We start from the raw sequence: 14,991 nt of genomic DNA, 5'->3' as shown, positions 1-14,991 counted from the left end.
AATCAGCGTACGTTTTTACAGCTTGACAACAGGCTACGTCACAAGGGGGTTCCCCAGTATAAGCTAAGGGCTGCAGATGCAAAGTGTATGTTCGGAAGGCGGAGAAAATAAGAACCGGTTAAAATCGGATTCTGGACTGGTTCTGCTTGAGTCGAGCGTTCTCCGTTTTGAGTTTCGAGATGGGGGCGCTGAAAGGGAGGGGGTCGGGGGTGGTCGCCCTTTAAATTAGGAGAAGTAAAGAGGGAGAGAGAGAGGGGGGGGGGGGGGAGAGAGGGAGAGAGGTGGTGGATATAAAAAAATAGGAGTTGTGTCCCGGAATTGTGTATTTAAATGTTCAACCGGGTTCAGAATTACAATTTATCTGTATTTGTAAAATAGATTAAAAATTAATTTTGCATGGAAATGTAAATATATTTTTTTTCTATTCATTTTTCGTATTAATTTTAAATTAGAAACTGAATGAAAATGATTGAAATATATATATTCACGCTCCCAGAGAAAAGAAAGAAGAAAACACAGCTAATTGATACAAATACTTTCGAAGATCTATGTCGGGAAAATTGTGAAGCCTTTGGGGGTGGTTGGGTTACTGGGTAGTCTACCCTTACCGTGAATGTAAAAATATCCTCGATATACCCATCCCTTTTAAAAGATTCTTAATATGGGCAAACTGTTAATAAAAACAAACGTTTTCTTTAACCTGTTTAATGAAAAAGATAAGAAAAGATTTATATCATAATTATGGAGAAAGACGTAAGGGGGGGGAGAACAATATAAATTAAAGAATACAAATAGGGATCGTTAATACTTTTTTGCAATTAATTTCAATTTTAATGATTTGCCAGTTTGTATAAATTATTTTATTACCATTTTCCATTTTAAGAATGTATAATTTTTCAACAAATTAAAATGAAATATTAATAACTACGACCTAATCTTAGAGAAATGTGTGTGAAGAATCAGGGCAAAGATTAATGCTCCAATAAAAATGAATTCATGAATTAATATTTATTGCTGAAATAATATTGTCCCTTTCGTCTATTCGACATCAGTTTGATGTTGTTAAAAATCTGTTTATTAACATCGCCTATATAGTTTTATGTTTTCGTTCGATCATTATAAATTATTTAATATTCCTTCCATCGAAAGTAGAAATATTATAATTGTTCTTATTTTTATTATCATCATTCGCTCTAAAACATATATTGGGTAAAAGTGCTCCATGAGGGTAATTATGCGTCCAACCAACATTGGGCATTTCTTTTGGGCATTTTTATTTGTCCAGTGTGATGAAAATTTTGCCTATTCTAAAGTAATTGCTGCTTATTTTTTAACCTTACTGGTCAATATGCTTCCCGCATTTGGTAAAATACTGCCCATATTGGTTAAACACATAAAGCTCATGGTGGTAAAAATACAGTGTTGAGACGATGTTTAGTATTATATTAATTATCTTTTTTTTTTTCATTTAACATTATTCTTAAAGCAGTTATTATGATTATCATTATTTTCATTGTTTGGGTTGTTATCATTATCATTATTTTTTTTGGAGGGAAGGGGTGTTTTTATTATCGTTATGATTATTTTCATACTGCGATCGTTAACATAGTATTATCATTACCGCTAACATCATCATATGTTTTTTTTAATTTGCTTTAGCTGCATATTGTTGAAATGTTGTATTTGCATGCTATGTCTCTTACAGTGTAATTTGATTTGTGTTTTTTTTTACAGCTAAAATTATTATCATTTTGTTTTATATTTCCTTGATCATGTATGTATGAATGTTATTTGAATGAATAATAAGGACTACTACAAAACAAAAATCATAGCATTAAAATAGAAACGTATATGGGGTATCACTTGCAAAATTACGCCCCACCCACCCTCCTCCCCCTTTTTTCTTATTCACTTGAGCTGCCTAAAGTTGTCGTTGTTATTAAGCGTCCAGACATTACAAGCTCGCCCGTCAATTTTTTTTGGGGGGTGCGGTTCTTTTTCCCTCTGGTCCCGCCCCGTATGCTCAGTCTGCATGCATGCTCGTGGACTTTGCAGCTCAAAATAGCCAGCTGCCATTGAACACAATGGATGCAACCTTTGTACATTATTCAAGGGGTACTCAAGGCTGAAAATAGTATGATTTGAGTGAACAGATATCAGACAAACAAATCACGGGAAATTTCATCAAAATCGGACAAGGAGTAACAAACATTTGTAACCGTAATTTCCCACTGACATGACTGAGTTGTGTGAATGAGTAAAGACTACTCGCACATGAAAATGGAAGCAGTTGTATTTGTGCTGTTCTTCGTAAAGAACCCTAATATTATTATCTACACATCTACACGGAATATAACACACATGTAAAGCTACCAAGAACCAATCAATACAAGCAAACGAACAAGGTACACCCCGCCCCCCCCCCGAAAATATAAAGTTTTTTTTTTTTTTGGGGGGGGGGGGATCGAGGGGCACCTTGCAGACGCCCCTTCTCGAATCAAAACAGAATAAAAAAAACTTGCGACCGTCAAACGAAGAAAACAATGGAAATAACATGAAAGTTAATTTTATAATCATTACTTGATCCTACTTTACACATTCCAGTCTTTTCTGATTGTTTTAATTGTTTGATGATAATATTATGATGGCTGAATAAGACACATGAAAAACAAATACAAATAAATAATCTTCTTTTATTCATTAATAGAAGGATTACAGAGTTTGTTGTTTTCTGTCATTCTCATACGCCATCTCTATTCACCTGATCCAGCCTCAAGGGGGGGGGGGGTAGTTTTACCAATGATAATTGTTCATATATATTTGGTCGTTTGTATGTTCCGTACTTGTGTCTTATTTTTATTTTTGGTGATGTAAAAAATAGTATATCATTACCCCCCCAAAAAAAAAATCAATAAAAATATGAAAAACAGAAATAAACAATATTTATATGTGTGGCAAAAAGAAGGCGATTGTAACTAATTGCAGAATTAAAAAAAAATTGAGAAGAAAATGGCCAAACGCCCTAAAGCTTCCTAATTAATCTGAGTTGATATTAGGATTGATCATACACAATTATCAATACAATCAATCGTGAAACTCACCCCGAAATCGATTGCTATGCTCTGTGTTACGGGCCTTCGTGTGACAGCACATTCGCAACTTATCTCAGGAAGTTTGTCTATAAACAAATAATCACAATGGGATATACTTCGAGTCATGTTCGAGTTGAGGCATTTCTCGTGACTTGGCAGATGCCTAAAGATTAGTATATCATGGAGCTACTGAGCTCCATGATTATACAATTTAATACAATGCATCCAAAGGGGCAACACGACATTTCTTCCGGCGACAATTACTCCGGCCTTGATATCTCAGAGGATATAGGCTTAGAGTTAGCATTGCAATTGAGTTTTTGGTTCAGAACAACGTAAATATTACGAGTAGGGTTTATTCAATAGTTTTTGTTTGGAATAACGTGCAGATTTTCCATCGGAGCAATTGTCACCGGCGCAAATGTCTTGGAACCCTCAAAATGTGCTATATAAGCAGTAGCGGTGGTTACTCGGTTCAACCCCCCTGAATTTTGTTGATACCCAACCCCCCTTTAAATTTTGTTGAAGAACTTTTTTGTTGTTGCTTGTCAATGTTCTATTTGGATAGGAAACGACCTAAAATTTGTGGTTAAGACCGTTTTTTTGTTGTCAACATTTCATTCAGCTTGACCCCCCCCCCTTTTTCAAAAGTCCTGCGTATATGTTACTGTATATAAGTCATCTTTGATGGAAACAGAATCATTGACAACACAATATTAATCGAGCATGGTCCTAAAAAGTTTTTTAATGAAAAAATGACATTTTTTTAAATTGAAATAAAAAAGGATAAAGCTGTATTTTTTCTGATAAAACAGTTGCATTGCATGTAAAATGAAAGAGAGCTGATTGTGCCATGTTCCCCCTCTTATTTTTAAATATTTTAATGTTTTTTTTTATTGAAAAAGACACAATCATGCCAAGTTTCTTCTCCGAGGAAGAATATAAGGTTGACTTTTAATTTGTGTAAAGGTCAGATTTTCTGTAACCTGTTTTGTTACATTGGATATATTTTGGGGCTCTTGTATGAAAACTCAAATAACTAAGACGTCAATATTCTTTAGCACAGTCGAAGAGTATAAACATGTAAAAACATTACATTTCTCAGCTCGCTCAGCGCATATTTATGACGTCATCCATAAAGCTATTTTTACCGAAAAGAAAACTTCATAAGCAATCGATACTTAAATATTAATTCCTCGACGAAACTTTCAGCATTCAAACATTATGAAGTATAATCATTGATTTTAGATCTCCTCCAAATATGTATACCTTTAAACCCTATTTTTATTTCGTTCTGAAAACAAACTTGACAATTTATACTGTAAATAGGGTCTCATTACAGAACTGAACGACCCTATATCACACCTGTCAACTTCCTTACGCGTTTGTTCATTTTGTATTTATGGCCCTGGGAAGCGGAGGTGCTTTTGAGTGGGGTGCTGTTCAAGCACCCCCCAAAAAAGGCTGGGGGGGGGGGTGATGTGTGTGTGTTATACAGCATAGGCAGAACCCCTGGAAATCAGGTTGTTATGCTAAACAGTATAAATTCAACCAAAATGACCTTCATTTTTGTAATGAAACTTTTTTTTTTGTATGTCCAATTTTCCCCGACCAAAAACCGCTTCATTTTTCTACTGAAAACTTTTTTTTTTGCTTGTCAAATTTTCCTACTAAACCATGCAGCACCCCTCTTAAAAATCGTTTCAAGGGCCCACTTGGTCTACAATTAGTCGGTCTATATCTCACATGGACCAAGCTCTGCTTTCAATTTGGTCTAAATGCCATTTTGGTCTACATTATACCTGGCCTTATATATTATGTGTACTAATTTTCACTTCGTGTACCCATCATTATGTACTTAATTTGTCATATGAAATATTTGGTTCAGAAACAGTTCATCTGATTAGACTAAGTGGATACCAGACGAAATAGTATGACCTAACTAAAACATTGAAGACACATTATGGTAAATACGATGGATAGCAAGGGGGGGGGGTTAAAGCCTTTATCGCCTTGGAAATATACGTTTATCAAATTATCAATAATTGCTTTGTCCTGAAAAAAGTAAATAACACAATGAACACGATGAAGGTGACAGACAACATTAATCCACAGAACATTCCGAGACAGGTTTTGAATCATGATACAAAGAACACATAAACCACTTTTCTGCTTATATGCTGCCTTGTTTTCTTCGGGTCGAGTTGTTGTACGGAGATCATAATCTCTTTGACTGTGGTTTTCTTTCAACACGCCCCTTGTTTTTTCCTTTCGTTTCTATTCTATGCAAATTTGTCGTTTAATACTTTCTTTATTCTATAATACGGGTGGTACCTTATTACACGGTGTAAAAATGTTGCGGTATTAGTTACGTAAGAACAATGGACACGTGATATTCTGCAGGCAAACAAGACAATGCCAAGAGAAGGGGGGTGCTGCCGAGCTGATTTTGTGGTAACTTTATCGTTGCGAAGATCCTTCCTTTTGTCGTTAATATTCTGCTTTGTTTTTCTTTTTAGAAGTTATCTTGATAATTGTTTCTACTTAACATGATAATTAGGAACCATTTATCTATTTTTGGGGGTCTATAGCAGATGATTTTGAGTCTATGTGGGGGGGGGGGGGCGGTCCTAGAAATATGTATTTAAAATAATAATCATGATGATAATAGGCTTTATTTTCCACCTCTTCCAATTGTATTTCATTTAAATTTGGATTTAGAAGAAGAAAGGGAATAGTAAGAAGAAGGAAGAGGAGGAGGAGAAGGAGGAGAAGAAGAAGAAAAATAGGAAGGAGAAGAAAAAAAGAATAAGAAGAATAAGAAGAAGAATAAGAAAAAAGAAAATACAAAATAATTAATGAGAGGATGATGTCATCGATCCCCTCATTTGCATACCAACAAGGATGTGAATATCATAACTGTTTTGTGAAATTAAGCAAATCTTTAAAATGTCGTAGCTTTAATTCACATCCAAGTTTGATGAAATTTTCAGTGTTTTGCTTGTTTGATTTTTTTCTGTTCATTCCAATCATTTTTTATTGAGGTGGACTTGCCCTTTAGCATTGCTGTGTAAACATTTTTTTTTGTGTATGATAAATATAAATAATATGACTCTATATGAGATGAAAAAGAAAACCGATGAAAAGAAGCAGAAGGAAAAGTAGAAGAGGCTGAAAATTGATGAGGAGGATTAAGTTCCATATATTTTCTTCTCTGCAAAAAGGGAGGAAAACCCTTCAAAATAAAACGCCAGGAAACAAATCAATCCTCTTCTCTAATAACATTTTCTTTATTGAATCCACGGCACACATTGTTTTTAATCATCCTCTTCTTGAATAGTCTTGAAATAAAGAAACTTTAACAGAAGAAAAAAAAAGAAGAAACATATATATTACAGATAAATAATAGATAAGTATTGCTGTCATTTGGATTCATTTGATAGTGAAAACCTTAAATAACCATTCAATAAACACCTAGCTAATTAATTAGTAGATTTGTTATCAGTCAATACAGTACAGTGTGTGTCTACACATGATAATATATCATAGTAATTATGTATAAATAAAAAAAAATCACAATATAATCATCATTGCGTATCAGACATTAAATCGCGCCAGATACACATTGCTCCATACTTTCTATATAATTCAAACCAAAAGCAACACACAAAATGGATAATCAGCGATGATTTCATAAGTGTTGTCGGGTCTGGGCTTATGTATATACTAAAAAAAACCCATTGTGGTTCAATTTGTGCATTGGGTGTGGGAAGATTATCATTATGCTATTGTATAGTACATAATTGATTATAATTCATATACACTGGATAATTAATATCATAATATACTATATCGATTTAAAAGCGTCAAATAGATTACATATTCAGCACAGAAACACTATAGCTTGGGCATGGTTAGACCAATAACAGAATAATAAAAAATAAGGATAAGGACAATTAACAGAACATCTATGAAGACAGACATACGTAACATATATACCAAAGGCTGGGTAAACTTTTTGGCAAGTTAAATAGAAGGATAATGAAATTGAAATTAATTCATTTCCCTTTTGAAATCCAAATTATGAGGATGTTAATGAAAAAACAAATATTTCATCATATCGGTGTGAGCATTTATTCATTATAATATGTTTCCTACCATCAGAATATAAATAAACTTCCATCCACGTAATTTCTTTTGCATGATGGCATTACATGAGCAGAAACGTAACTTTTACATCACCAAAATAGCGTCCCAAAAATACAAAAGAAGCACACTAAAAGCTTACTGTTCATAACGTCAGAACATACTACATTGCACATACCCTATTCTAGAACAAACAAAGCAAGAAATATAGATATCAAAGCAGTGTGGGGGGGGGGGGGGGTGGCCAGAAGGAAAAATAATAAAGGTAATAGAATTAAAAAAGCCAAGGTCTAAATCCAATCTTACAAATACATGTAATTGTATTACTCCTTTAGCAAAAGGATTATTTGGACATTTTAATATTCATTTTAATATATCACAACACACACATATCACCTCTTAGAGTAAAAATTCTATACAGTACTTTCCATTTCCAACCTGAAAGTTTTGAGGTTTGTCAAACTTAAGTTAATTATAATTACAATCTGCTCTTAATGTATGTAATCAGAAATCCACTCGTCATCAGTTTTGGTGTGGAAATAAAGCAGTGGAAATCCACTCTTAATAGAGTGAATGACACCACTCATTTGGATGAAAAATTAAGAGTTAATAGCACTGAGGATTGTTAATTGGGAGTGAAATTCCACTCTCTATATGATTTGGAGTGAACTCTACTCTCAAAGGAGGAACTTACACGACTTGATTAATGAAAAGTTTTATTATTTACAGATATCTCATAGTACTACCCATTGGGGTATAAAGCTCTAACATGGAATGAACTCTTAATGACTTTGAATTCAAATCTGAAGTAACTCCCAAAAGAGTGAATAGCCAGTTCCATGACTTAAAAATAGTACTTATGGTTTCCAGCCAGTGAAATAATGATTATCAATCTCATTAAAAGAATGACCCTCTGAATATACAATAGGACAAGTTTTTGTTGACAATACATCTGTGAATTATGACATTACAACAGTCCAATAAGGGCAGAAAGGACGTAACTTCACACCTGAAAAATCCTCACATCTTGACAGTCCAATTGGGGCAGAAAGGAGGTAACTTCACACAATTTATAAACCTCAGTAATTGGAATACCTTTTGGCAAATGGCAGTGTGCCTGGTTTATGAAAGCAATAGTCATGATATAATACTGGCATCAATATGAAAAAAAAAGTGATGAAGTGAAAAAAATGAAGGTTTTTATCCCATACGATTATTTGCAATTAAAAAAAATGAAAGCGACAAATCAAAGATTTAATTTATTTTAAGAGCAAGAAAGTGAAGGAAGAAATTGCGGGGATTATGAAAGCGAGATGTACTAGGATAAACAACTTAAAATAAATCATATTGAAAGAAAAAAAAGTATCAAAATGGAAAGAAAATAATTCACTTGGCACAATATGACATTTGGCAACATGACTGAATTAAAGAACATTATGAATTAAAGAACACACAGAAAAATGAACCATGGATATGGCAAAATGAAGTAAAAAATTGAATAAATAACATTAGGATTATGAAATAACCTTTCAACATATCATTTCTGCACCCCCGCTACTAATATGAACTCTTCCATTTCTATATATGAATACATGAAAAGGATCAAGGACTTCTGAATACTATAGTAAAAAGAGGAGTGGCTTGTACACAGATGCATAGAAGAGATTTGAAGAAAAAAAATCTGACAATAAATAAGCAAACAAGTAGAGCATTAAAACATCATTAACATATCAGAAACCTAAAACAAGTGAAGTACATTCCAAATTCAGCTTTTTATGAGAAATGATTATCGGGACATCCCCTTGAAAATATCTAATGATTCAAAATACATCCACATACAACATTTTTACACACAGGTGTTGATTGTAATCATTTTGTGGGCTTGGTGAATACAATGTGTATTCAGCGAATATACCAAATTGCAAGATATACAACAAATCCCAACAAAATGCATTGAAGATTTGGGAGAACAGTTCTATTCCAAAAAGGCAAGATCATTGATATGTATATAATGAATATATTCCGATTTCTAACTTGTTCGAAAAGAGAAATAGTCTTGCTGTAATTAACGGAAATGTGTCACTGATAAAATTAATTTTAAAACGACCACAATAGACAATTTAGACAAAGGACATGAAATATCCCAATTTCTGTAAAATTTGGTAGATGTGTATTAACAAATAGGATATCAATGCTCTTGCCTTTGTTATATTATGTCTACATATATGTTCTTTGTATATCTATAATATTTGCATACTCTGTTCGTGAATATATATATATATATATATATATTTCTTTATATATATCACTCATTCATTATTTAGGTGCCACTATACATCTATCTTATAATAATAGTACATATCATAAATCTATATTGAAATAACTTCCAAAATAATTTTTTTGTGGTAAATGTATGTAACATGCACAGTTTTCTAGCATTCAAGGATAAACTGTTCAGAATGAATTCTTGATATATCTTTACACTTGTGCATAATGTCTTTGAGAAATTTGAATTAATGAGTACTTTGTACATTTCACACAACTGAAGGGAGTGTTCCCATTATGACAGTAACATGGTTTCAAAACATAAGTGTGGACATTCCCCCTCAACAGTTTGTGAGGGAAAACTGATCCATACAGAATAAATATCATTTCCATGTGACAACATTCTCAAACCTTTATACTGGTTATAAACACATAGCATATGTTCAAACAGCAATTTCACCAACCTACTACCTTTTGCTCCTTTCAATAGTATATACAATAGCTTTATGAATACTTGACATTCCACTAATTATTGGGAAATAAATATGTGAGCGTACACACCCATTACGAAAAGAATCCAACAGAAATCTACATGAAATCTACATATATCACATCATATCATCTATGGCATATGATGCATAGTATCAGTAAAATTTTCTTCAAAAATTGACTTATTGCTTTTTTGATGGTAGAAGGTTACAAAGGACACGTGTCACACAATGTACCACCAGATATAATGGACAAACACACATAATGGACTCCCATGTTGACAAACTTTGAAAAAACAAAACAAAATTTGTTGAGAAATAGAGAAAGAAATACGATCGGTTTTCGTCAGTCTGTTCCATTCAAAGCCCTTTGAAAGTAACTTGGTCTAGTGTGTATATAATTTTTCGTTTCGGAAGTCATGCTATCAAAATTTGGCCGAGAACTTGCGTTCGTAATTAGTAATTTATGATTCCTGTCCAAGTCTAGTTTCCAAAACGTCCTTTTGTTTCTGACAAGACAAGTAGATGAAAATTCATTAAAATCTCACGGTGTGTCCAGCACACTAAATTTCGGATTTATACAAACATGAGAAAAATACAGAGAAAAAAAAACGACTAGAAGTATGAATTGTTTGTGAAAATGATATCAAAATGCAGTTACTGTCTACTAACAAAATGAAATGAACCTTCACATAGATACACGAGCACAAATAAGACCAAATATCAAAAGTTTGCAATGCATTAACTTAAAACCCTGCTTAAAACAATATAAGTTTGATTTTTCTCTGCTACAGTATAACCGACAACATGGCAAATACAATGAATATAACTGAAAACATTGCTTGCATTCCTTTAAAATGCAATACTTAAATTTTAACACGTATTTTGTGGTTACGATGGACACAGTGTATTTCAAACTGTAGCTCATTTTAGAGAATAATCATTTGATTGTAAGTTTAGGCAGTTCAATTAAGTGACAAAAATTTCTTTGAAGTGCGAGACACAAATATATGACAAGTATGATTCAATGATTATTTTAGTTATTCATTTAAAATTATCCAAGAAATATCATTAAAAACACTGTTAGATAAAAGAATTATCCCTTTTCTGTGATAAGCCATAACCATTGTTTCAAATATTTAAAAATTGACATATTTGATCGTGAGTGTGACTCCCTTTGAGGAATTTCCTCCTTAAGGAAAGTTGAATTCTTGTTTTCTTTTCATGCCAAGTTGTCACAAAATTACTTATTGCTAAGTAACATGAAACATATATGGGTCGCAAATCTCCATGGAGCCACTTTCAATAAAATAAACAGTAAGTGAAAAATCACAAATGAAGGATAGATTTGCCTCCGCTGATGTGAATTTCCTCCAAGAACTACTTCTTGCAATTGATACAAATTGCAACCGAGCTCTTAGACTTAGATCATCGACAAACCAAAACACATTGCCTTTACTCCTTAGTAATAAATAAATAGTTCAAGACGGTGAAAAGCATGGGGGAAATGAGCCTTGAGAGACAAACTCATTGTTTCAAATCAATGATTTGCCAAAGTCTAAACAAGTGAGAAGCTTAAACTGAGTTTGGTATCATCAAATTCCGTCAAGTAGGACTACAACATGTCATGACCACTGAGAAATAACTCATTCCAATGCAAACGGCCATCCAGAGAGATGAAACCATTTCAAAGCAATTACTTGAAAAACCGTAAACAAGTGAAAATTTCATTTGATTCTGTCATCAATAAAAATCTGTCAAGACTTCAAAATACCATGACCACAGGGAAAGAATCTGGGGGTATTTCACAAAGATTTCTGAGTAACTCAGAGTCTCACTTAAAAAAGGCATCGCCTCATTTGTCAAATCGTACTCAGAGGGAGCGTGCTACTGCGAATTAACCAATAAGATCGCGGGTAACATATCATGTGCGCATTGGTATTTGAGAGTGACTCTAAGTTATACTTACATGTAACTCTTTGTGAAATGTTCCCTCGTTTGCGACCTACATGTATACAGCAACCTTGATTATGAATCAAACTCAAGCCTGACAAGACTCTAAAACTACTGTCCTGTATTCTCCGCTGAATAGCTCTCACAACTCATAGCAATATCATTTTATTTCTAAAATAATCTACACAATATTCACCTTTCCCCATCTCCTGCGATTTATGGGCATATACACGAAAAAACTGGAAGAACTTGAGCTGGCAACAACAAATAATTATGAAAACAAATTTGAAAGAAAAGGTGGACACCTAAATAAATAAAAAATCAAACCAAACTTCGGATTATACAACAATCAGATGAAATGAAAACTGAAAGGATATACACAAAGAAAGAGATCAACTTAAACCTCTCCATGTTACATTAATCATCAACCCTTTTAAAAATCATTTTGCATTTTTGATTGACAAAATTTAAAAAAAAAGAAATAGAATATCAGAGACAGGCCCTTATACATTTACTTTACATTCCATCCTACGTCAGAGAAATAATTAAAAAAAAAATATTTTGCATTTGAAGAAATATATCACTCCCAGTTTTGTTGAAGATGAAAAAAATAAATCATCAAACATAATTTTCTTATTAATGCTCTTGAGAGAACCTGACTTTGACAGTTGATTCTGCACTGCAATTGGGTGCAGATCAGCAAACAATCACAAATTTGCAATTATTGCAAGATATATGATTGATTAAGGGACAAAAAATAGACTTGCGATTGATTGCAAGTTTCTTGCAACATCCCATAAGTCATACTTAACTCTTTGTGAAAAGACTTCAAACTTTCACAAGAATCTGAAATATTCCCGGTTTTATTTTAAGATCTCTTTTATTGAAAAGCAATTTCATGAGTGGTAAACATATCATTTCACCTTGCTTCCAGTAATGCCCTGGACACCATTCCCTGAATCAACAAGTCCAGTTGTCATGACTTAATTTTGAATTCTTGAATCCAAACACCACTTCACAGTACCACCTAGTTTGCATTTCTGCCTATCCTTACATTCTTCTTGTATTTGCTTACTTCATCTTTATTCTTCAAGCCTCCTTTTATTTGCTGATAAACTAGAATTGTTATCCATTCTTCTTGTTTCTATTATAAAGCATTCCTCAGCATACATGCAGTTGGCTTGGTTGGCTGCCAAGGTCACAGTGCCAATGACAGCTCGGATCAATTCATCTTTGGCAAGAGGACAATGCTTATTTGCTTAGGGCGCAGAAACGTGACTGAAAACAACTGACCCCAAACGATGTAAATATAACAGAGAATATTGTTTGATTTGACAGAACGAATCACCAGATTCAGTATCAAATATCCAGAAGAAAATTCAAAGATCACACAAGCGTGATTTCAAGGATGAAATGAGATAATCATGACTCTTGTGGGTTTTCTGTTTCTACAAAAACCCACCCATCCACACACACATGACATTGCAATGTTCGGAAAATTGCATTCCTCTACATTATACTGAGGTTCAATTACCCGCACCACTTATACATACCTTGCATACCAAGCGACTAATGATGAAAGGGGAAAAAAACACATAAAAGCAAGGTTTGGATATATACTGTATATGTGCACTGGGGTCCTTTGCATAAAGCTGTTCATAAGTTAAGAGCGACCGTAAGAAGAGCGACCGTAAGAATGACTGGTGAACCTTTCTTTTGTGCTAAACCATCTTCAATGGTGTATACCATTTACCACAAGAAAGGATCACCAGTCGTTCTAAAAGTCGCTACTAACTTACAAACAGCTTTATGAAACGCCAACCAGGCCATTACCAACCATAGATAAAGAATGTCCAATTTCAGGCAGTTAACAACCACAGATAAAGATACTCTGATTAGGAGGTGAATAATAACTTTCCACTTCTGTACAGTGCTCATTGAACACACCAGGACAACATCTTAATGCAATTTCTTTTATACCTTTAAGTTTGTATGAAATGATTTTTGGCCTTGGTTAAAAGCCAAGTTTTAATACTTCTGACTATATATATATAACTGAAACTGAAAAAAAAAATGCCTGAAAGACCAGTCTTACTTTGACTCCAAAGAACTACATGGAAATGCAGTGGATATGTATGCAGAGACGGTATGACCTTGCGCAGGGGGCCACATGGCCCCCAACCTAACTCTGCAGATGTTTGCAGCATCCTGAACTTATCTTCAATTCTCTGCAGCTTCATCACAAGTTTGAATAAGCCGAAAGCCATTCCTTGTGAAAAGATAACTTAAATGTTCCATAATGATGACCTTTTATCGATAAGATGAGAGACGCTCTCCTTGGTAATCTTGAACTCACTGCGGCGAAAAATTTATTGAGAATATCTTTGAAATGTCTCTGATGAAAGTAAATAATGATATGCATCACAAGCAGGTGTCTGCAAGTAATTACTACGAGTCATAACTCCAAGAGGTTTCAACTGGTTTTTGCACACAAAGAGCATAATTCTTCTATATCAGAAGACAAGATGCCAGACCATTCTTACAAAAATAAAACAAAACTCATACACATGCAAAAGCTAAAAATTGAAAATGAAAAAAAAGCATTCTATACTTTACACAGGTCATGACAATGACTCTGAGAACCCACAATATTATTTACAATTATAAAATGTTTCTAAGATGTATAAAATATGCATTATAATGTTAGGAATATATAACATTGCTACATTCAAACTTACATACTTTTTTGTTGAAAGAAAGACTAAGTTGAAAAGAAATAAAGATTACTAAAATAATAATAACAGTATCGTCGACTCTTTCTATATGTATATATTTCTTCAAACTATAACCAGACTATTTCTAGTAGACTTTGTGTATATAAGATTATCATTTTATTGATAGTGAAAGCATTAAATAATCTTCCTGAATATAAATTAAAAATTGTATAAATATTTACATCTATAAATATTCACTGCAATTACTGAAATTTTGATAATACTAATGATATACTGTAATGCAAAATTGTAATACTAATCTTGATTTTTTTT

This window comes from Lytechinus pictus, chromosome 18 (assembly GCF_037042905.1).
Source record: "Lytechinus pictus isolate F3 Inbred chromosome 18, Lp3.0, whole genome shotgun sequence".
In the NCBI taxonomy this organism is placed as follows: domain Eukaryota; kingdom Metazoa; phylum Echinodermata; class Echinoidea; order Temnopleuroida; family Toxopneustidae; genus Lytechinus; species Lytechinus pictus.
Note: the sequence above shows the minus strand (reverse complement) of the source record.